The 25,671-nt window shown below is 32.4% G+C and overlaps 1 protein-coding gene across 1 annotated transcript in view; it reads left to right on the forward strand.

Moving 5' to 3' along the window:
- LOC126883814 (nephrin-like) overlaps positions 1–25,671 on the forward strand; it is a 593,591-nt gene that overhangs the window by 540,556 nt on the left and 27,364 nt on the right. The gene's annotated exons all lie outside the window — the stretch shown is intronic.

Raw genomic sequence — 25,671 nt, forward strand, 5'->3', positions numbered from 1 at the left:
GTTTCCGTTTTGTCACCCATCCATTTATGTCTTCTACATTGCATGATCTTCTTATGTTTTCGCTTCTCTCCCTATACAACAGACTTTTCCCTGATATTCGTCGGAGTATTTTCATCTCTGTTGTTTCTAGTAGTCGTCTCGTTTTAGATGTGTCAGGTCTTGTCTCCGCCGTGTATGTCAATATAGGTCTAATTGCTGCTATAGATTCTTGCTTTTGTGTCTTGTCTTAGGTGTTTGTTCTTCCAGATTGTGTCATTAAGGGATCCCGCCGCTTTACTTGCTTTTAAGCTTTTTTGTTGTATTTCCTCTGCAACATCTCCGTAACTGGTTATATCTATTCCCAGATATCTAAACCATGCTTCCTGCTTTTTTATTTTCCCATCAATTTCGATTTTACATCGTACTGGGTTTTTTAATGTTGCCATACATTTGGCTGTTGTATTGAAGATGTGTGTTAATCTTTGGAGATCGTCTTCTGTCTCGGCGATTATTGCGGCGTCGTCTGCATAACATAATATTTGGATTTCTTTGTTCCCCATTCTGTAACCATGACCTTTACGTACTGCTTGTATTATTTCGTCCATTATTATATTAAAGAGCAATGGGCTTAATGAGTCACATTTTCTGACTCCGCTTTGTACTGTTATAAACTGCGTTAATTTTCCATTTATCTTTGCCTGTATTCGATTATGAAAATAGATGTTTTCGATGGTTTTTATAATATTGGGAGAATTGGGCGAAGAAGAATATCATGGCTAAAGAACCTGAGAAAATGGTACTCCACAACAACAACTAACCTATTTAAAGCATCAGTTAATAAAATAATTATAGCCAGAATGATCGCCAATATTCGAAACGAATAGGCACTAAAAGAAGAAGAAGTATAATATTGATTGGTATGTTTCTTCTATACAATGTAAGACCTCTTCGACTTGGATGCGATCGAAAGCCTTTGTCAGGTCTATAAAACATAGATATGCTGGTTTATTGTACTCAATGGCCTTTTCTGTGATTTGTCTTAGTACAAATACGGCGTCTACGCAGGATCTTTCGGATCTGAATCCTTGTTGTTCATCTGATAAAGTGATTAGTTTATTGATTTTGTTAGTTAGGACTTTTGTGGTTAGCTTAAGTGCGTTGTTCAGTAGATTTCTTCTTCTTATGGTGCCTATCCGTTACGGATGTTGGACACTAACATGGCTATTCTGACTTTGTTGACTGCTGCCCTGAAAAGTCCGGTAGTGGTTAAGTTAAACCATTTACGCAGGTTATGCAGCCAGGATATTCTTCTTCATCCTGGACCTCTTTTCCCATGCACTTTACCTTGAAATATGGTCCGAAGTAGGTCATATCGTTGATCATTGCGCATTATATGGCCCAGGTATTCTAGTTTGTGACGTTTAATGGTTACGACTAGTTCGCGCTCTTTACCCATTCTATGTAGAAATTCTTCGTTATTAACTCTGTCTATCCAGGAAATCCTCAACATGCGTCTATAGCACCACATCTCAAATGCTTCGAGTTCAGTAGATTTATACCTCTATAATTGTTGGAGTCTTCTTTGTCTCCTTTCTTGAACATTAGTACAATATTAGTTTTTGTATAAGTTTTGTCATCTCTAGGGTTATACTTTCTCCTCCGTATTTTAGAAGCTCGTTGGTTATTCCGTTTGGTCCTGGTCTTGTAAAATTACAATACAAAAAATAAATGAATTAAAAATAAGAGGCGTACTTACAATAATTTATTATAATACTCCGACAACCGGTTTCGCTGTCTAAAATTTGCTGTCTGATAAAAACTAATGTAACCGGAACCTGAAGATGCTTGCAAATTGTAGACAGCAAAACCGTCGTCGGAGTATTACAATAAATAATTTTAAGTACGTTTCTCAGATCCGCTCAGATGTAAGAGTGGTTGAGAACAACTCCATAGAACAGGTAATGCAATTCAGATATCTGGGCGTAGATATATCAAGCACCCACGACCCAGTAAAGGACCTGAGGAGTCAGATCAACAAAGCATCTGCATTGTCAGAATGTCTGCGGGAGATAGTCTGGTCAAATCCGTATATGCGCACAGATAGTAAAATTAGAATCTACAAGACTTGCATACGACCGATCATGACATATGGTATAGAAGTGCGCGAAGACACCAACAAAACGAAACAGATGCTATGGGTTGCCGAAATGAAAACCCTGAGAACAATTCTAACAATAGTGGGGAAAACAAGAAGAGACAGAGTGAGAAATACAGACATTAGAGAGCAATGCAAAATTTAAGATATTGTAAGATGGGGAAGGCAGCGCAAGAAGATGTGATACAACCATGCAAGACGAATGGATGAGAATACATCGGAAACACTCTGCAAGAAATCTACAGAAACACTCACAATAAAGGATTCAAAGATAAAAAAAGGAATGTGTGTGTATTATGTACGCGCGTAAAAAGTTGTACTTCTATTATATTATGGTGGTAACTGGATATTTACTATACTGGAATGGGGTTGACTATCAGGAATACACTATGTTCTCATAACTACTTTATTTGATTGAAGTTATACCATATAAATGTATTCAGTTGATAGGTGATTACATTATTCTGCTCTAACGGCAGCAACCTCCCAAGCCTAACTAACTAATTCGACTGACCCACTAATCTCAAATCTGATCGTGTTCCCTTATTTATCAAATACTTCGTTTTGTAAATATGTTTGTATATATTCTCGTTAGTGTGTCAAAATGAATAATCGACCTTGTTTATCTAAGCAAAACGTGGACTTTAGCTAAGGTGTTCTACTTTTCAATTATTATAACAAATATGCGTTATGTTTATTGTTTTATAAATAAATATCTAACGAATACTTTAAGGTAATTTAAGGATTTCTAAAATATCTAATCATCATCATCATCCAGCCTCAAAAGTCCACTGCTGAACATAGGCCTCCTCCCCTCGTTTCCAACCCCATCTATCCTGCGCCGCCCTCATCCAGTTTTTATTTACCTTTCTTAAGTCGTCAGTCCATCTTGTAGGCGGTCGACCGACGCTTCTCTTGTCTTCTCTTGGCCTCCATTCCAATAACCTCTTCGTCCATCGCCCATCTGTCATTCTGGCTACGTGTCCTGCCCATCTCCACTTCAACCTGGCTATCCTCTCGATGACGTCAGTCACCTTTGTTCTTCTCCTGATTTCTTCGTTTCTGATTTTGTCTCGCAGAGTTATTCCTAACATTGACCGCTCCATTCTTCTCTGCGTGACTCTTAGTTTGGTAGCCGAGGCTTTAGTTAAGGTAAGTGTTTCTGATCCGTACGTCAAGACTGGGAGGACGCACTGATCGAATACCTTTCTCTTTAGACATGTGGGTAACTCACTTTTAAAAGTTTCTCTCAGTTTTCCAAATGCTGCCCACCCAAGACCGATTCTTCTCTTCAGCTCATGAGTCTGGTTATCCCTGCCAATCGTAATTTCATGTCCCAGGTATTTATATCTATCTACGAGTTCTATTTCCTTCCCACCAATACTGATGTTCTGGTTGGGTACCAAATTTGTCATTATTTTTGTTTTTGAGATGTTTATATTTAAACCAACATTTTCTGTAGCTACAACGAGTTCTTGTACCATCTCTCTTGCCATACCTAGATCCTCAGCTACTATGACTATATCATTGGCGAAACGTAAGTTGTTTAGGTTGTTAAATATCTAAATAATGAGATAAATCCCATTATAATATGACTGCAACGAAATAAAAAAAAATGAAATTTAGTTTTTTGAAATAAATATACTTTAAACAGTTTATTTTTATTTTATTTAAATATTAAACTAATTTTAATGCTTACCACTTTCCAAAAAAAAGGAATGGTCCGGATTTGAACCCAAGACCTCTCGATCTGTAGCCGAAGGCTCTACCAATAACGCTACGAGCTCTCTGTTTATATAGTTTCTCGGACATAATGACAATTCACGGTAACAAACAGACGAAGTGAAGTATAATAAATATAAAAATGTTTTTAATACTTATCTTACTCCCGAGGAAGGCAAATTCAAAGATACAAAAATATAATAAATATATCTACTAAAGAAACTAATAGGTATATTCTTTTCACACCTTTTTTTGAACTGATATATAGGGTGAGGCAGATAAAGGGCCTATTAGAAATATCTCGAGAACTAAAGGTAACTGAATTATGAAAATTGGAATAATGGGGTTTTGAAGACTGATCTATTTAATGAAAATATTTTCATCTACTTGGTACTTCCGGTTATACCGGAAGTTGCCTATAACTTCGTTATTTTAAATGGGACACCCTATATATTTTGACATTTTTGGATTCTCCTCGATTTCTTCTTTCTCAAAATATAATGTTTTGTAACATTATACAGGGTAGGTTAAAAGATAATTACGTTTTCTTATTAATTTCGTAGCAATATTCACACCCTGTAGGATTGTAGTAGTTTGACATAGTAAACTATATTTATGTTCAAATGATTTTTAATGTAGTCTACTATTGTTAGCAATTATTAGTATAGCTAAATTTTTAATTTTAGTATACAGGGTGGGTCTAAACTCGGAATGAGTATTTTCTGAGTTTTCTTAAATAGTAATAATAATAATAATAATAAAGGCCTTTATTCATTCTATAATAATTATAGTAACACCCTATATTTTAGTATTGTAATGAAATGATATTTCATGGTACTTTTTTATTTCTTAAGCATTCCCTATACCTAACTGCTTTAAGTTGTGCTTAATTGTTAATCGCACCAACAATCTTAACTTCGATGGTATTTTGACAGTTCAACCATTATTGGCAATTTTAAGTATCAGTCTAGATTAATATGTATTTATTTCCAAAAAAATATTTGTGATTGAATATTTTCACGGCCAACCTAATACAATTTCACATATTTTGTGTTGCAATTAATGTTTTGCTTGAATCATCAATAACTCACAAATTAAAGCAGTTAGGTATAGGTAGTGCTTAAGTAATTAAAATGTACCATAAAACAACATTTCATTACAATACTAAAATACAGGGTGTTCCATTTAAGAAAACTCAGAAAATACTCATTCCGTGTTTCGACCAACCCTGTACACTAAAACGAAAAATTTAGCTATACTAATAATTGTTAACAATAGAAGACTATATTAAAAATCATTTGAAGATAAATAGAGTTTATTACGTCAAACTGCTACAAGCATACAGGGTGTGAATTTTGCTACGAAATTAATAAGAAAACGTAATTATCTTTTAACCTACCCTGTATAATATTACAAAACCTTATATTTAAAGAAAGAAGAAATCGAGGAGAATCCAAAAATGTAAAAATATACAGGGTGTCCCATTTAAAAAACGAAGTTACAATTAACTTCCGGTATAACCGGAAGTAGCAAAGAGACCAAAATATTTTCATTAAATAGCTCACACCTCAAAACCCCTGTATAACAATTTTCATGATTTTCTTACGTTTAGTTCTCGAGATATTTCTAGTAGGCCCTTTATCTGCCTCACCCTGTATATGTTACGGACAATGACGTAAATCCGGCCAATAACGTTATTGGCCGGCCAATATCGACAATGGCCGGTTGAATTGGTCATTGTCGACAATGGCCGGATATTAACGTTATTGTCCAAAGAAACTGGACATTGATTAATTTTAAATTCTTGATAACATTTCTATCATTGCCCGGCCAATGTCGACAATGCCCGTTGTTAATCGGTCAATGTTGAAATTTTTACTAAAAGATAGGTTATGTGTAGGTTTACTATTGTTTACTTCATGTGTGTAGGTATATTGTGTATTGTTTTATCATTGTTGTTTGATATCAACGATGTGCGCACTCGTTTTAATAATTATATAAACTTAATACTCAAGTCAAAACGTGATGACAATAAATCATTTTTAAACTGTGACGAATACAATAGCCGAATAAGTGAAATTAAAGAAGCGAAAAATATTTTCAGAACACCGGGTGCTAAAAAACAACAAAGCACTATAGAATGAAATTCAATTATCAAGCCAGCTCCCCCAGCCATTGTTTATTTGTGAAATAAACATTTTTTCTGGTTCATGAGAGCAGTAAAATGTATTTTGAATTAAATAAATTACATACATTCTTCTTTTTTTTATTAAATAATTTAATTAAAAAATTTTTTTGGACACCCTTTATAATTAATTATGTAAGTGTTTATGTTACTGAATAGAGAACTGAATAACCTTTCAGATGAGGTAGCACACGACCCCTATTGTCATTTAAAAAAATCATCGATTACGTCATCACACCCAGATGGATGACGTCACTAGTATGCCATATATGCCAAAATATCATAATTTAAAAATAAAAATCGACCTGTTTCGGGATTTTTCCTTAAAGTCGCCGGTTTACGAAATAACGAATTTATTCCTTTCATTTGCACCACACTGTATACAAAAATATTATTATTTCCTTGTTTGTACTATTGTGTTTCATTTTATCAATCAAAGATAGAATAAAAAATTTATTTTTTTAATATAACGCGGGCACATAAATTTGATACACCCTGCATAGTGATTTGTAAATATTTATTAGAAGTTAAGTTTCCCGCATGGTGGTTTCTCATTAATTACTTTTCGAGGAAGAATTAAAAACATATTTGTAAATAAAAGTGAAGTGAAAGCTATTTAGGATTTTAATTTTAAACCGATCGTTTATTACGGGAAGGCAAAAAACACAGGTAATTTTAATTATTAGTTTTTAGAAAAATAGTTTAAAAGAAAGTTTGGAATTTTAATCTCTTTTTGTTTAACCCCGAGTAAATGTTGTAGAATTCCCCGAAACTGATTATTATGATGGTAGGAATATTTTTGAAAGAATGACTGTTTGTTTTCGAATGAAAAGAGGGGAAGGTGGAGAGATAAATGTTTCTGATTGGCTAGGAAATTTGGAATGGGGAAAGACAAGCTTGAAAGTTGAGACAGTTTGAGAAAGAAAAGATTATTATGTATTTGGCATCGCTGAAGAGCAGTAAACGTTTTCGTGGATAGTTAGAAAGCAAGTACCAGTGGTTGTTTGATAGTGGAGAATAGAGCTGAAAAGTGGAAAGAGAGACAGATCAAATTGAGACGAAATACCTCTTTGATTCTGTATTATTGTGAGAAGGAGAGGAGAGAATTTTTGGAGCTGTTTGAATCGAGTGCTGGTTAAAAGAGGCCGGGCTCGTTGTTTTTGTTGGAGAAATGGTGCTGGTGTGCTGCTAGATTGAAACTTGAGAACGGAGAGGGCTTTGATGGGAAGCCTAACATAGTCAACAAGGGAGAGCTGTTTTGGGTCAAGAGAAGACGTCAGAGTGAGTGAAGCAAAAGGTCAGTAGTCAATTTATGTGAAAGATATTTTTATGTTCGGAAACTAAAATTTTGAGTAAAAGCAAATGAATTAAGATTCCAATATTTCAAAACTTAAATAGGAAGTATAAGTAATTTTGCGAATACCTAAATTTGTTTGTTTAGCTTGTTTTATCAAAGTCATCGGGAACAAACCGATAAATTGTTATTTGAACTAGAATAAATTTAAGCGGTAAAAATTTCATTCGGACAGCTGTGTCCACAGGTTGTAATTTGATGAATTTTTAGAGTATTGATTTTGATAATAAAAGACAATTCTGTATGCTTATTTTATATTTCTATTTAATTCCTTTTCCTAATATTTTTTCCCGATTAGAACCAACTAAGAGATACTGAAACCACGAGAGAAGATAAGTGTAACATAAGATAATTTAGATATTTTTTTTTTGTATTATAAAAAGGCACCCTGAGATTTTTTTTTTAATTTTTTTTGTATGATTTGTGACAATTGTATAATTGATTAAATAATTAATTGGAGTAATCAAATAAAGACTAATTGATATAAAAGTAATAAAAAGTAGATCATAACAGTACATATTTATGAATATATTACCCATATTATGATAAATAAAGACGTTTTATTTGTTTTTAATATCTACTTATATTTCTGCAACTACTTTATCTCATTTTAAACACTTATTAACTTACACCGATTGGCTTCTGAGGCATCGATTTATCAACATTGGCCATTTGCCATTGGCCACTGTCGTTATTGACCGGTTATTGAAGAAACATCTAATTTTACATTAAGTTTTTACAACATTGGCCAATATTTAATTGTCGTTAATGGCCGGGCATTGTCGTTAATAACCAAGGAAAATGGACATTCACGACAATGTCCGGCCATTAACGTCAATGTCCAATTTACATCATTGACCGTAACATATACATAACTTGAAAGATTTAGCAACTAACGCCATACTGTCTGTGTGCGCAACAAAACCAGCAACATCACTGTCTTATTTAATTATTATTTATTAAATAAATAAATCAATAATGTTGCATATTATATAAATCCAGAGTACGCATCCTATTTAGGAGAGAAATCGTCACGAGTGGAATTAATTACCCGATATATTGATCTGGCGCTTAATGGTCGCTTTTACAAGCTTGGGATAATTAAAGCAATCGTCTGGATGTTATAACCATTAAACTTATGTAGTTAGGCCAGTCTTTGAGGCAAAAAAAGTAGAAAAAGTAAAAAATTAGAAAAAATATAAATTAAAAAAGTAAATTAAATTAAACTATATCGTTAAAGGCTGATAGGAGCCGATATCAAATCGAGTCATATCCTATCTACTAATTGACAAAATTATATTTAGACTAAATAGTTCGACGTAGTGTAGTGTCAACCCAAAATAGGAGATATTAGGCTACGGAAAGACTAGAGATGCATCAAGTCAAACTAGTTTGATTTTATTCAACAAACTTGACTTGACTTGAAAATCAAACTTTTTTTGTAGAAAAGTTTGACTTGGCTTGATTTCGATATCTTTAGGTTTGACTTGAAATCAAACTTCTTTAAACAGTTTGAAGTTTGAATGTCATATTGGCAACGTGTTTATTTCCAATTCTAATCGAGAGCGTACGGATTTTGTTGTGACTTATTTGGATAGGTCTGAATCGGTATTCTGCTACTCCGCAAATTAGTTTGTAGTTCATATTTAGACGTCCATGTTTGGCTTGTTTATTACGTTCGTTTTGAAGTGTGTGGCTTTGGGAGATAATATCTGAATGTGGATATTTTTCGGTTCAGAATAAGTACCAGAACAAATTGAGTCTGATATTGAAGGTATTCCCACTGCAAAAATTAAGAGAAACAATCTGTAGTCGAAGCAGTATTAATTAAGAAAAATAAATATACTGATTTATTTGATGTTGCGGCAGGTGATTTCAAAACAATGAAAATTGCAAAGTGCATACATACTTCTATTATGTAAAAATAAAGAACAGCGTTATAAAATCACAAACAGTGAACTAATTCTTTAAAAGGACAGGGTTATGCATAACTCGACCAAGCGCCATTTCTTTAAAATCGAGATAACAGCGGATTCTGGTGACACATAGCTAAAACTGTCTTGGAAAAATCCCTGTTATTGTCACGTTACGGTTACTAAGAAAAACAAAAATAAACCAAGCGACATTCTGTCTATTAAGGGTTTTTAGTTTTGCATAACAAGACTATATTCATAACTGCCATTCCTGCCATTCATAACTACCATTCATAACTGCCATAATATCCATAACTGCCATTCATAACAGTTTCGCAATTGTAGACTAAGCGCCGACTTTGGTCTGTTTATGCTAAACTAAGCGTTTGGCCAGAATAACAGTTTTGTCCTCATTAATGTACACATTAATTTTGAAGTTTCCGTCAAAAAATGATGGAATTTTTTTAAAGTGAAAATGTTGTGTTTATATATATGTAATTAAATTGAGAAATACAAATAATCTTTATAAAATCTTTTTATTACGTCTAACGTGCTATGTACTAAGAATATAGTGTAAGTCATAAAATGGAATATTTTGAATTTTGAATGTCTATTAATCATTTCTGTACTAAGAGTATAAATCAATAGCCTGTTTTTCATGTATAAATATTGATTTTATTCCAACAGTACAACTTTTAATTTCAAAAGTCTGCTTTGTAAGGTACAGGTCAACTTCTACTGTTAGTACCTTCTGCTTTCACTTACGCAGCTTGGTACTTTTAGTACACACCACATGTTATGAGATTCTAGGGCGCTTGTATTGAAAAAATGTAGATAATCCAAATTTGACCATAAAATTTCAAGGAATTAACATCCTTAAAAAGGGGTTGGTACGGAAACAGATTTTTGAGGTTCTTTGTTTTCTTCCTTTTTAACTTTCCTAAACCTTTTTTTATGACTTTCGTTCTGTCGTTGAAGACGGTGCCGATGTTTATTGTTATTGGTTATAAAAGCAGAAAATTATAAAAATAGCTAGATCCCATTTAAACCAAAAACTGTTCATTTAGTATTTTTTTATTTAATTTTGTTGTGCGTGCTAAAAAAATAGGTTACTGTGAAAGTGTCAGTGTTCTATTGTACATGATTTTTAAAAATGAATAGATGGAAACAAATACTAAAATTATTGGAACTAAAGGATGATTTATATGGCACTCAATGTATTATTAAATTTCTTATCTTAATTGGCAACTGACATGTCTATCTGAACAAAAAAGTATATAAAAAAATTTAAAAAAATAAAATACAGGATCCTTTGTAAAAGGTATATTTAAAAGACCCTAATAATGGTTACATTACAAAACAAAACGTTTTCGGATTAACAAGTAATCCATCATCAGTGTTAAGCCAATAACATGCATGCGTGAGCCCCCAAAAGTTATGGGTAAAAACCCTTTAAAAGATATAGTTGACACTCAATTTTCAATATGTGAGGTTCATCCCTTTCATATCACATCCACGTGGGTTAGAGTCCTGTGTTGCCCTGGGTAATATCCAGGAATATTTGCAACATCTAACTATTTTAAACATAATATGTAGTATAATATAAGATCTTATACCTTTTAAACGGTTTTTACCCATAACTTTTTGGTGGCTCACGCATGCATGTTATTGGCTTAACATTGATGATGGATTACTTGTTAATCCGAAAACGTTTTGTTTTGTGATGCAACCCTTATTAGGGTCTTTTAAATATACCTTTTACGAAGGATCCTGTATTTTTGTGATTTATGGTATACAGCCAGCTACAGGAATTTTATTTTCCTCGTGGATAAATAAATTATTTTTCAAACTCTTTCAAACTAGTTTGACAAACAGTTTGAATTTTCAAACCTGTACGATTGACCAGTTTGACTTGACTTGAATTATTTGTCAGAAGGATTGACTTGAGTTTGACTTGAAATTAAGTCAAACTCAAGTCAAATTCAAACATTCAAGTCAAACTTGTGCAACTCTTAGAAAGACTAACACACAGAACAGAGTTTAAAACAGTAGGTATATAAAAAACAAATTGAATAACGTATACAAACAGATTCTAAGACTGTATGGACTACCGATGAAATACATATCCGGAGGGAGTGTATTAGTTGACGTGATGTCGTGTGTTGTTCGTCTCCAAAGATCTCTGTCTCTGGTCATTTCTTTTAACCCATGATGCATATTCCTGTAATTTGATCGATCCATCTTGTTGGGGAATACCAAAAGGTATTGTAGAAGAAAAACGATGCATTTAAATTCTGGTGGAGGAGGGGTTAAATATACTTCTCATTTTTCCCTAAAATACATTAGTCATCAATTTTTTGCAGCATATCTCGTTTAGTTTGGATGTAATCGACATATAATATTGCTCATTTTAAATGTCTTTTCAAACGCTACAAAAGGTATTTTGAGCACCTAAAATCGACCATTTCTTTGGTATTTCAAGTTTAGTACACCAATTTGAGCACGCACCAAAAAAAACAAACTCTTTTCACCTGCAATATCTCTTTTTGTATTTTAACTAGAAGATTTGTGAAGAAACGAATCTCTTTGTTTTTTTATAAGTTACATAATGTTTTATATAGTCATTTTAGTTAGATGCATAGTTTTTAAGATATTCGCAAAAAACCGTCCGAAAAGGTGTTATTTTTCAATGAAAATGGCCAATTTTTAACCACGAATAACTCAGAAAGTATTGAGTTTTCAAAAAAAATGATACAACAGTTTTTGCTTAGAATAAGGTTCTCTAGCCAATTCTGTGGTTTATTTTGACCAAAAAATTTTCCACCCCCTTGGAACCGCCCCCAAGATCAAAATGCCATAGTATATGGAGTAGACTTTTTTCTTGGGCTATTTCCTACTTACTGTGAAAACATAAAGTAAATCGATACAGTAGGATGGAATTCGGAGCCAAATACCCTCATTGACTGCCTATACAGATTTGTCTCAATATCTCTGTATTGATTACTCTATTATGTCCAATATATTCCCAATATCCATCTCTACAGCTACATTTATGAAGCCGCTAAGACTGTTTTACAGTTGCTACTTTAAATATTCGATCTTCTACTTCGTAAAGTAGTAGGTATAAAGAGTAATTACCATTTCGTTGAGCTTCGTAGTATATTATGACCTTTAATGAAATTTCAATTCATCATATTATATAGACTATTATTTATAGATGTTACTATAAATAGCACCCCTATTAAAATGGAGAATAATTACAAATACCTGAGGTGTTTTGAAATTACTATGATTTTCATAAAAATAAAGATTCTGTTTAATACTCGTAATATCAATTTCTCTCTAAGAATAAGAATGTTAAGAACATAAAATATGTGTTAAATACCCCTTGTAATGCGGCATGGAAGGGTGAACTCCCAAACAGAACAGTATAAAAAGCATTCAGAGTTCCAGAATATGGTGCTATAGACAGATGAATATTAACCCTCGCAGGACCAACCTTTTAGTAGAATGAGCGAGGACCAAGGAGGGTCAATAAATGTCCACACATAAATTAATCAAAAACGTGCTTCTTTATTTAAACTAATTTAAAAATAATAGTTTTATATTATTCCTAGACGTTAATGGAACAGTTTAAAGATACGAATTTATAATTTACCCGGAGTCTTCGGCTTCAGTGGAATTGGCATCATCGTAGGATACAGAAACATTTTTGACTTCTTGCTGTGCTTATCGCATACGTAATTGCATTTTGAATAAACTATAGTTATTTTTGCCCACTTATTGGCCTTTTTCTTTTAGATTTTGCTAATTTGACACACGAATGATATCATCCCTTTCCATTTTAGGATGGTGTTTAAGGTATTCAAGGGGATTATTTATAGTCCACTGTCAATAAACCGGGAGATATTAACAGAAGTTCAACCACGATTTTCCAAGTCCTGCCCTTTGCAATACTGGAAGGTTAGAGAAGGTACTTACAATTTGTGGAAAAATCCACTGGTTTCCTGTGACATTTTCCAGTGAAAATTAGATTTTCCATAAAAAAAATTGGGAGTTGCGATGAATTTTTAAGTCCTGCCATATCCATAGAATAACAGGATACTATCTATTTTTTTAAGAAAATTTTTGGGCAGGACGGTTGCAAAAGGACTAAGGGAGTATACAGATATACAAATATGTAATGAAAATAATGAAATTTTCATAATTTTCTAAGTCCTGCCAACTTAATAAATCAATCATATTTATTTCAAAATGACCAAAAAAAGTTGGCATGACGTCACCTAATGTTTAACTGCACTTGTTTCTTGGAAAATTCTGTATAAAATTTTCACTCTGGTTCCGTGATTTTCTAAGTCATGAAATAAATTTCGTTATAAAATAAATAATTTCAGTAGATATTATTCAAAATGGCAGGATGTTTAGTTACACCTTTTTTACTATATATAGTTAAAAAATGTGTAAGAAAATTCGTGGAAAATTACACGATTTTCTAAGTCATGCCATAGCGCACATATCTCAAGAAGGTTAATATAAATCTATTTTCAAAGAGGCAGGATGGTTGTATGGCTATTTCGTATAAAAAAATTAAATTGTGTATCTGTAAAATTATTTCAGGGTGTTATACAGACATATTCATACCACCACAATTTTCTGAGTCATGCCATGTCGAGTATGCTTAAAAAACACTAATCTAAAACCGTTTAAAACTTGGCAGGATAACCGCAAAGATGAATAATACAAAAAATTAATTTGTATATCATTAAAACAATCGAATACTATTAAATATTATTTTCCTGAATAATGTCTCGGAAATTTTACACATTTTTCAAATCTAATAGCAAACTCTAACATCTTTATTTTAAGTGATTAGATCATATTTTTATCTAAGTAAACGCAATAAAAGTAAATAAACAATTTTTGCAATTTATTGGTTATAGTAGGGAATTTACCTACCCATTATATTATACAGGGTGTCCAGAAACTCTCATAACAAACGGAAACCGGAGATTCCTCAGATAATTTTAAGAAAATTTAACTCAATTCACCTAGTTCAAAAATGCTTCCGTGGAAAGCTAGTGCTCTTTAAAGATGGCGTCTTGTAATTCATCATCGTCATAATTCAACCCGGATCTATCCACTGCTGGATATAGGTCTCCATCAGTCTTCTGTATGCATTTTTGTCCTGTGCTGTCTGCATCAATTTTCTGTCGATCCGTTTGATGTCATCAGACCATCTGGTTGGCGGACGACCTCTACTTCCATATGCTTCGTCTAGAAGAAGCATATCGAAGTCTTGTAATTAGTTTCTTTAAAATAGCTCCAGAACGCTTTTATTTGGAAAAACGGAAACTGGTACACTTATTGTTCTTCCAGAGGTCATTTGTCAAATGTCAATTATCAATTGTCAATTTTTAGTACCGGTCACAGGGGTCCGTTTTGGTTACGGAAACGGATATTTTATCGAATAACTTTTCTGTCTAACGAGTAACTGTCCTCGAGTAATCTACTTGCGTCACTTTAGTGTCTGAAAGCCTCGAAATTTAAGAATATGGCGTGTATATCAGTCACCCCGAGCACTATATAAAGATCTGTTATAATGTGACATTCTTGTTCAGAAACCCCAAAAACCACCTGAGTAATCTGTCTGTATCAATTTACTGCCAGAATTAGTATATACATATGGTATAGAAAATGCTTAACAAATAAAAAGGTACCATAAAATATCATTTTATTATAATACTAAAATAGAGGGTGTCCCATTTAAGAAAACTCAGAAAATACTCATTCCGAGTTTCAACCAACCCCGTATACTAAAATTAAACATTTTGGTATACTATTAATAACTGACAAATAACTGACTATATTGAAAATTGTTTGAACATAAATTATAGAAATTTGGATATCAAATCACTAACAATATGTATAGGGTGTGAATGTTCCAACAAAATTAACAAAAAAACGTAATTATATTTTAAACTACCTCGTATAATATTTCAAAGTACTATATTTTATTAAAGAGAACATCGAGTACAATCCAAAAATGTAAAAATATACAGGGTATTCCATTTAAAAAAACATAAATTTGTGTCACCGTGTCAAAACGGGTAGCCCTGTATATTAGGAAATACTGTTAAATCACAGTCCTATTTGTAGCCCATGTTTTACCTAATTAACTTTTTTCGTATATCTTACGACAAACGAGTAATTGGACTTTGTCACACTAATGCCCCACCCTGTATACAAAATAACCATAAAACCATCCTGTCTCTTTGTAAATAGACTTATATTAAGATTCTTGAAACATATGCAAAATGGCATGACTTAGAAAATCATTGATTTTTCACGAATTTTCTTACAAATCTAGGACTCCTGCCGTCTTACAAGAACCGTTTAACCTTCCTGCCGAGTACCGAAAAGGTATTGATTGTATTTACGTATTATAACTTTTTAAAGGCAGGACTAAGAAAATCACGGAATCAGGGTGAAAATTTTCCGCAGAATTTTCCAAGGGACAAGTATACTTAAACATTGGGAGACGTCATGCCAATATTTTTTTTGAGCATTTTGAAATAAATATGTTTAGTTTATTTAGTTGGCAGGACCTAGAAAATCATGAAAATTTCATTATTTTCCTTACATGTTTGTATACATATATACTCCGTTACCCCGTTTGCAACCCTCCTGCCCAAAAAATTTTCTTCATAAAATCGATAGTATCCTGTCTATCTACGGATATGGCAGGACTTAGAAATTCATCGCAAAACCCTATTTTTATTTTTTTGGAAAATCTAATTTTTACAGGAAAATGTCATAGGAAATTTGTGGATGTTTCCACAGATTGTAAGTACATCGTCTACCTTTCCAGTATTGCACAAGGCAGGACTTACAAAATCGTGGCTGAACTTCTGTATAATATCTCCCAGTCTACAAGTTTTTATAAAAGTATGAGGAAATGAATTAAATTATAGAAATGCTAATTATGCCATTTAATAGGGCAGTAATACGCCGACAACTACTTATTATTTGAGATGTTAAGGAACAAAGGTATTTAGAAAATCGGATGTAATGCAATGTTGTGGATACTTTTTAACACTCCTTGGTCCTTCTAGGGTTAAGAATAAGTTGGGTTGAACGATTGACAAATGAAGAAGTATGACGGCGGATGAGCAAAAGGTTTGAAGTAGTACCTACTTACTATAATGATAAAAGAAAGATTATAAAGATTTAAGGATGAAGGAATCCGAGTCATATAAGAATGTCTTGGATGAGAAATCTAAGAGAGTGGTTTCAGGGCTCCCGCTACCATATGTGCAAAGTGTGCAATGCACACGGGCGCCATCCTTTAGGGGCGCCAAAGCTCAAGATCAAAAATTGCAAAAAAATTTACAAAAAAAAACAAGAAACAAAAATTATTGTTAAAATAAAAGTTGAGAAATTAAATAGGATTTGGTATAAATACACACGAAATAATATTAGATTGTACACTAGGCACTATAGTCCAGAGTAATAAGGTTTTTTCCATGACACTTGAACAGCCAGGGTACTGAAGCGTTTTTTCGACAGGTAATACTTATAAGAGCAAATTGTAACTATTTCCTGCATAGGATCTGGCGGCCATTTTTATTTATAAACAATTAAGTGTCAAAAAATGACATTTTTCACTTTTTTTTCAAATCAATGAAAAACAGGGAAACTTATGGTATTTTTAGTACAAATATCTTCGAGAGTACGGAAAAAGCTTTAAAATGACGTATTACAAAGTTTGATATACTCATTAATTGTTAATATAATTGCGTAAAAAGGTTGGAATTGCAAAAAAAAATATTTTCGCAATAGCTATTGTAAAAATTAGTGTACAGCTTTGAAATTTTTGTCAAATAAGGGTTCTTTGGTGCTTAATATGTGATAAAAATTTCAAAGCGATTCATTCAATTGTTTAAATTTTATTCAAATTGTTTATCCCAGAGAGCATTTTTTGCAATAACATAAGTCAGAAGAAAATGACGTTAGAACCATTCCACAGATGTCAAATGAAAGAGCATGAGCTATATTTTCAACTTGGTTTAAAAAAGTGAATAAAAAATGCATTTATTAGTAATAAATAATTATGCAAAAGTATCGTAAATCTTTCCTTATAAACTTTTTATTTTGGTATATAAGAAATTATACATATTTATTAAAATTTTTCATCAATTATGACATGGATAACATTACTTGGTAGTTGTGCACTTAAAACAGGGTAAAAAAGTTAATTTTTTTGGAAAAAATTATTCAAAAAGTTTATAAAGAAAAATTGACGATACTTTTGTATAATTATTTATTACTAAGAAATGCATTTTTTATTCACTTTTTTAAACCATGTTGAAAATGTAGCTCATGCTCTTTCGTTTGACACCTGTGGAATGGTTCTAAGGTCATTTTTTTCTGACTTACGTTATTGCAAAAAAATGCTCTCTGGGATAAACAATTTGAATAAAATTTAAACAATTGAATGAATCGCTTTGAAATTTTTATCACATATTTGTGGCCCATGTTTTACCTAATTAAATTTTTTCGTATATCTTACGACAAACGAGTAATTGGACTTTGTCACACTAATGCCCCACCCTGTATACAAAATAACCATAAAACCATCCTGTCTCTTTGTAAATAGACTTATATTAGGATTCTTGAAACATATGCAAAATAGCATGACTTAGAAAATCATTGATTTTTCACGAATTTTCTTACAAATCTAGGACTCCTGCCGTCTTACAAGAACCGTTTAACCTTCCTGCCAGAAAATTCCTTTAATTCCAGTTAATTTTTTTTGGAAAAAAATTATTCAAAAAGTTTATAAAGAAAAATTGACGATACTTTTGCATAATTATTTATTACTAAGAAATGCATTTTTTATTCACTTTTTTAAACCATGTTGAAAATGTAGCTCATGCTCTTTCGTTTGACACCTGTGGAATGGTTCTAAGGTCATTTTGTTCTGACTTATGTTATTGCAAAAAAATGCTCTCTGGGATAAACAATTTGAATAAAATTTAAACAATTGAATGAATCGCTTTGAAATTTTTATCACATATTTGTGGCCCATGTTTTACCTAATTAAATTTTTTCGTATATCTTACGACAAACGAGTAATTGGACTTTGTCACACTAATGCCCCACCCTGTATACAAAATAACCATAAAACCATCCTGTCTCTTTGTAAATAGACTTATATTAGGATTCTTGAAACATATGCAAAATAGCATGACTTAGAAAATCATTGATTTTTCACGAATTTTCTTACAAATCTAGGACTCCTGCCGTCTTACAAGAACCGTTTAACCTTCCTGCCAAATTGTTTATCCCAGAGAGCATTTTTTGCAATAACATAAGTCAGAAGAAAATGACGTTAGAACCATTCCACAGATGTCAAATGAAAGAGCATGAGCTATATTTTCAACTTGGTTTAAAAAAGTGAATAAAAAATGCATTTATTAGTAATAAATATTTATGCAAAAGTATCGTAAATCTTTCCTTATAAACTTTTTATTTTGGTATATAAGAAATTATACATATTTATTACAATTTTTCATCAATTATGACATGGATAACATTACTTGGTAGTTGTGCACTTAAAACAGGGTAAAAAAGTTAATTTTTTTGGAAAAAATTATTCAAAAAGTTTATAAAGAAAAATTGACGATACTTTTGTATAATTATTTATTACTAAGAAATGCATTTTTTATTCACTTTTTTAAACCATGTTGAAAATGTAGCTCATGCTCTTTCGTTTGACACCTGTGGAATGGTTCTAAGGTCATTTTTTTCTGACTTACGTTATTGCAAAAAAATGCTCTCTGGGATAAACAATTTGAATAAAATTTAAACAATTGAATGAATCGCTTTGAAATTTTTATCACATATTAAGCACCAAAGAACCCTCATTTGACAAAAATTTCAAAGCTGTACACTAATTTTTACAACAGCTATTGAGATTTTTTTTTTTTTGCAATTCCGACCTTTTTTCGCAATTATGTTAACAATAAATGAGTATATCAAACTTTGTAATATGTCATTTTAAAGCTTTTTCCATAATCTCGAAGATATTTATACTAAAAAAATCATAAGTTTCACTGTTTTCCATTGATTTGAAAAAAAAGGGGAAATGCCATTTTTTAATAGTTAATTGTTTATAAATAAAAATGGCCGCCAGATCCTACGCAGGAAATAGTTTTAATTTGTTCCTATAGGTATTACCTGTCGAAAAAACGCTTCAGTACGCCTGACTGCTGAAGTGTCACGAACAGGGTATATTTTTGTCTTATTACCCTGGCCTACTAGTAATACTAAGGAAATTAGTCCTTTTCTGAGCTCAGGTATGTTGTCCTTAACACCACGTCAAAAAAGTTGAAGTTAAGGATAGTTTTATTACGTTTAATCCAATACTGGACTCGACCCTTACGGGGGCCCTGAGTGGTTTTGTTTCACCACTAACGAACTATTTAGGGCAGCTATAAACTAAGTTCGAATAGCCTTGATGATATTCTATCTCAGGTAGGAGAGGAATGTAAAGAATAAGGATATAAAATAGAAGTTATTCAAAAACATGATAGGTAGAAAAATAGTTTTATAATGACTACCTCGTAAGTCTTAATTATTTTTGCGGAAATAGAAGGCCGATATCGAGCACTTAGTTTACTTTCAGTCCTAGAGTATCATCAGAGGCATTTCGTGAAAACAGGAAGGTATACTTGAATTTCACAAACATTTGTCTAATTTGGGGTGGCACTAGACAAAGGACAAACAGAAAAAAATTAATTGCTGGTACTACTTCTACGTCAGGTACCTATTGAAGATGGAGGTACAATGGTGATGTTCATTGTACCTCCATGTTCAAAACGTAGCTAATGTACAAGTAGTACCGGCAATTAATTTTTATCTGTTTGTCTTTTGTCTAGTGTATGTTATATGTTATATCAAGAATCTATAATGCAGCAATTAGACCTATATTAACATACACGGCGGAGACAACACCTGACACATCTAAAACGAGACGACTACTCGAAACAACAGAGATGACAATACTCCGACGAATATCAGGGAAAAGTCTGTTGGATAGGGAGAGAAGCGAAAACATAAAGAGATCATGCAATATAAAAGACATAAATGGATGGGTGACAAAACGGAAACAGGAGTGGAACGAACACATTAGTAGAATGGCCGAGGATAGGATAGTACGAATAGCACGAGATAAGTCACCAAATGGATGAAGATGGTGCGATAACTTAAACAATTTAGGAGGCTAATATTAAAGAAGAAACAGGCTTTAAAGCCTACATACAAGAAGGAAGAAAAAGAAGATGTTATATGTTATACGTTAATTGTGCCACCACAAATTAGACAAATGTTATGACATTCAAGGATGCCTTCCTGTTTTGACGAAATATCCCCGATGATGCTCTAGGAGCGAAAGTATACTTGGACAAGATTTAATAAACTCAGTGCTCATCTGCCTTTTTTTTCCGTAAATTTCATATATTCGAGCATTCAATCACTTCCTATTTTAATTATTTTTTTCACTATACAGTCGAACCCGCTTATTAGAATCCCTGTTATGGGAATATCCCGGTTTATGGAATATAAATTCGAGGTCCCGAAACGTTTCCATTTACTCCTTAATAAATTTATCCGTTTATTGGAATATGTTTTAATTAAATAATACCGTTTATTAGAATATTTTTCAGGTCAACGAATAATTTTTGTTTACAATTTATTACAAATGTCAATTATGTTTGGTATTATGGTTTGTCGTCAAGGGCCTGTAATGTTGGATTATATATTATTAGGCTAATAAATATTTATTACTTTGTTTCGAGTACCAATTTGATTTTTAGCCGACAAATGCATGGGTCATAAAGTAATTTTTATTTATCTACAAAGCTCTGTACATATTCTCACCCACTTAGTTGCCTGTTATAAAAATTTTAGAAGCAGTTTATTTAGAATTCACCCAGAGGGTACCTACTTGTTTGCAAGATGTGAATTATGGCTTTGTTAAATTCGAAAAGAAAAGATCTTACAATGCATTTCTTGCCGCCAATACAACTTCGATTCAACCAATGGATTAAGGACGACCACACGGATTAACAACAAAAAAGCTATAATTACCGATTATTTCTCAAGAAAAAATAAGTAATTTTGTTGTATATGCATTTTAATAAGAAAATATTTACATATCTACATATTGCATATATTTCATATTAATTACTGTATTCATTCACATACATATAATGTAATTTGGTATTTAACACATAGATAAGTAGTAGTTACACTACTGTATTATTGGCATAAAAAGACCTAAAACCATTTACATATAGTAATTATGTATATGATATACATATTGGCATAGTATGTAAAACTGCATATAGGCATAGTATGTAAATACTATTATTACTTATATTCGGTACACTTATTTCGGCTAGCAACCAATGATCGGTTATTAGAATATCCCGGTTATAAGAATATTTTTGCCTGGTACAAAGGCTATTCCAATAAGCGGGTTCGACTGTAATTTAATCTCTCCAGTAGAATTTAGGTGGATACATACAATAGTATCCGGTTTTCAATTGCTCTTAATCAAATACGACCGAACTTTACGACTCAAATACGTCTTTCACCACAAACGAAAAACACAATCCCCTTCCGTTTTTGGTTCATTTTAATCAGTGGTAAACTAAATTAAATATACTTACGCTTTTAATCCTCGTTGTTTAATATTCGAAAAAATTTTAATCAAGTTGGCAAACTTTAAAATAAAATCTAATTACCCGAACATTAACGGTGACAAGGACGGCATTCGAGCCGCAGAGATTTTACCCTTTAATGATCTAAAACTACTTCAACTCTGTGTAAAGCAATTTAGCTCGGTTCGCAGAACGGATCTGTATTTTAAAAGAAAAATTTTGTCAGGGGTTGTTACTGTGATATCCCTTTGGGACGCCCATCATCAAATAGTTATTAATTTTGGGTTTTGCTAATTATAGGTACGTTTTTACTGGAGCGGCTGGCTCGTTGATCGCTGAAAGATCGTCGCTGAATTGAGCGATGATTGCCGTGTACTGGGGCCTGATTCTAATTCATTTCGACAGTCGCAATTTTATTAGAGTATAGCGATTCTTATTCATTATGATATTAGTTACAACTGGGGACATTAACCTTATCATGTTGACACTGCTCAGAATTTGGGTTGGCGCTCCGATTTATTGGAATTTGTTGATAGTCTGGGAAAATTATTGAAAAAATGCCATTTTTGGGAAAAATTATTTACCAGCTATTTTATTGCTAAAATCAAATCTTAACCCGCGAGTAGTCGCGCGGTGAGATAGAATCTCAATTTTTAACATTTTTCGCGATAACTTGATGAAAAATTTTGCAATTTTGAAAAAATTTCGTAAGTGCCTCGAGCAAGGGTGTAGTAATGCGTAGGAATTTTTTTTTCTTCTTTTTGTGGAATTTATGGCTTTGGGGAGAGCCAATTAGCTTTAACCCGGGAGTAGTCGCGCCATTACATAGAATCTCACATTTCATCCTTTTTCGTAATACATTAAAACCTGTCAGTAACGGCCACTAAAAATGAAAGAACTATTGGCCGATATAGAAAGGTGGCCGCTATTGCCAGTTTTTGTAGTCTACATAAATATAATTGGTTTGGGAAATTTTTAAACTGGCCGTTAGGACAGGTGGCCGATGTTGGCAGGTGGACGTTAACACAGGTTTTACTGTACAGTAAAATTTGTCAGTAACGGCCATTAAAAATGAAAGAACTATTGGCCGATATAGAAAGGTGGACAGTTTTTGTATTGCCAGTTTTTGTAGTCTACATATAATTGGTTTGGGAAATTTTTAAACTGGCCGTTAGGACAGGTGGCCGATGTTGGCAGGTGGCCGTTAACAGAGGTTTTACTGTACAGTAAAATTTGTCAGTAACGGCCACTTAAAATGAAAGAACTATTGGCCGATATAGAAAGGTGGACAGTTTTTGTATTGCCAGTTTTTGTAGTCTAATATAATTGGTTTGGGAAATTTTTAAACTGGCTGTTAGGACAGGTGGCCGATGTTGGCAGGTGGCCGTTAACACAGGTTTTTTAATAAAATTGTTAGAAATATATATTTTCAATATAAAAAGTAGATAAAAATAGTACAAAATAAAAATTTGTTTTAAATTCGTATTTTGAGATAGAATCTCACACGCGACTATCGACGTTACAGAAGTGAGCGCGACTACTCCCGGGTTAAGATTGCATATATTAGTAATATGGGGTATGACAAGTCCGCAGAAAGTGTGTTATTTTATTTATAAACCAATTAGCACTCCTAAATCTTCTTTTTTTTTTCAATTAGTGCTCTGTAACTCCTAAGATTTTTCCTTTGAGCCAAAAACACTCAAATAAAAATTCACCGTAACTTAGTTCTGCACAGTTATTTTTTTTTTTCGATTTCCTTCAACAAAAATTTTACTCAGAAAATCCGAGTTTTCCCAAAAAATCTGCAATTTTCAATTAAAATTTTAGGGAAGTACCTAATTATTTATCAATTAAATATTTGATGACATGAAAGATTTATTACAGTAGATTTTACAGAGGGGCTAAATTATGGAATAAATTCATTTCTTTAAAACGGACGATTTTGTAGCAAAATCCCGAAAGAGGTCGATTTTTATTTTTAAATTACAATTTTTTGGCATATATTTCATACTAGTGACGTTATCCATCTGAACGTGATGACGTAATCGATAATTTTGTTAATGGGAATAGGGGTCGTGTGGTAGATCATTTGAAACGGCGTTCAATTCTCTATTCAGTAATATAAACATTAATATCATTAGGTATTTATACAGGCTTGCCAAAAAATAATTTTTGAATTAAATTAATTGGCGCAAAAAGAAGAATGTAGGTAATTTATTTAACTCAAAATACATTGTACTGCTGTCAGAAAATAGAAAAAAGTGTTTATTTCACAAATAAACATTTCTTTTCGCTTAAATTAAATCACAAACAGCCTCCCTCCTACCTATTGGCAGTTTGAACATTTAATTTAAGCTAAAAGCAATGTTTATATTTTGCAAAATAAACATTTTTTCCTATTTTCTGACAGCAATAGAATGTATTTTGAGTTAAATAAATTACATGCATTCTTCTTCTTGCGTCAATTAATTTAATTCAAAAATTTTTTTGGCCTCCCTGTATAAATAATGATATTAATGTTTATAATACTGAATAGAGAATTGAACGCCTTTGTAAATGAGCTACAACACGAACCCCTAGTCCTATTTAAAAAATAATCGATTACGTCATCACGCTCGGATGGATGGCGTCACTAGTTTGAAATATATGCCAAAAAAATTTAATGTAAAAATAAAAATCGACCTGTTTCGGGATTTTTCTCTAAAATCGTCCATTTTAGAGAAAATGAATTAATTCCATAATTTAGCCCCTCTCTGTATATCAGGAGACCGGCGACAATCTAACCAATAGTTTGGCAATAATTAAAATGTTAATTAAAAAATTTCGGTCGAAATAATAACCAGAAAGATTATGATACACCAGAATAACTATGATTTTCGTATAAAAAAGCACTATACCTATTCAACGTACCTTACAGGATTGAAATTGGACCATTTGAGCGGTCTCGGGAATGTTATAAAGAAACAATTTTTTGGCTTATAAACAAATAGAACCCCTCAGAAAATATTAGATTAAATTAAATTAAGTTAACGCTGTTGAAAAGGGCACGGCACGGCTTCTGTGCCCTTTTCAAAGAAAAAAAATTGAATTGCGAGGAGTGATTCCAGGTATAACCGGTCAAATTTGACCGGCATTTGCGACAGAGTTATAAACAACAGGATTTTAATCTTTGAACCATTAGATACCTTTTAATTCCGGTCCTCTTTGTACATACAAATTTTCATATCTTCAAGACACTCATAACAAAAAAGATTTATGTCACTGTCACCAAATTATTTAATTATTGATAAATAATTCTCTCAAATTTTAGTTGAAAATTAAAGATTTTGTTTGGAAAACCCAAATTTTCGGTTGGTATGGACTACTGTTCTACTAATAACCATATATTTAGCTCCTATAATAGTAAAGTTCAAACTATAACTTTGGGTTTCATGTTGCATAATTTTTTAATAGAGGAAAATACAATACATATTGGGACCGTGCAAGTTCGGCAAAGCGACCTCTATTTCTACGCTCTGTACTTTTATTAGCACTTTTAATTATATTGGCCAATTATATTAGTCCTCGTTGCTGGATAGTTGTCAAGGCCATGGTCCAAAAAATAATAAGAAGAAAAAATAAGATGCAGGTTATGTTAT

This window comes from Diabrotica virgifera, chromosome 4 (genome assembly GCF_917563875.1).
Source record: "Diabrotica virgifera virgifera chromosome 4, PGI_DIABVI_V3a".
NCBI lineage: Eukaryota > Metazoa > Arthropoda > Insecta > Coleoptera > Chrysomelidae > Diabrotica > Diabrotica virgifera.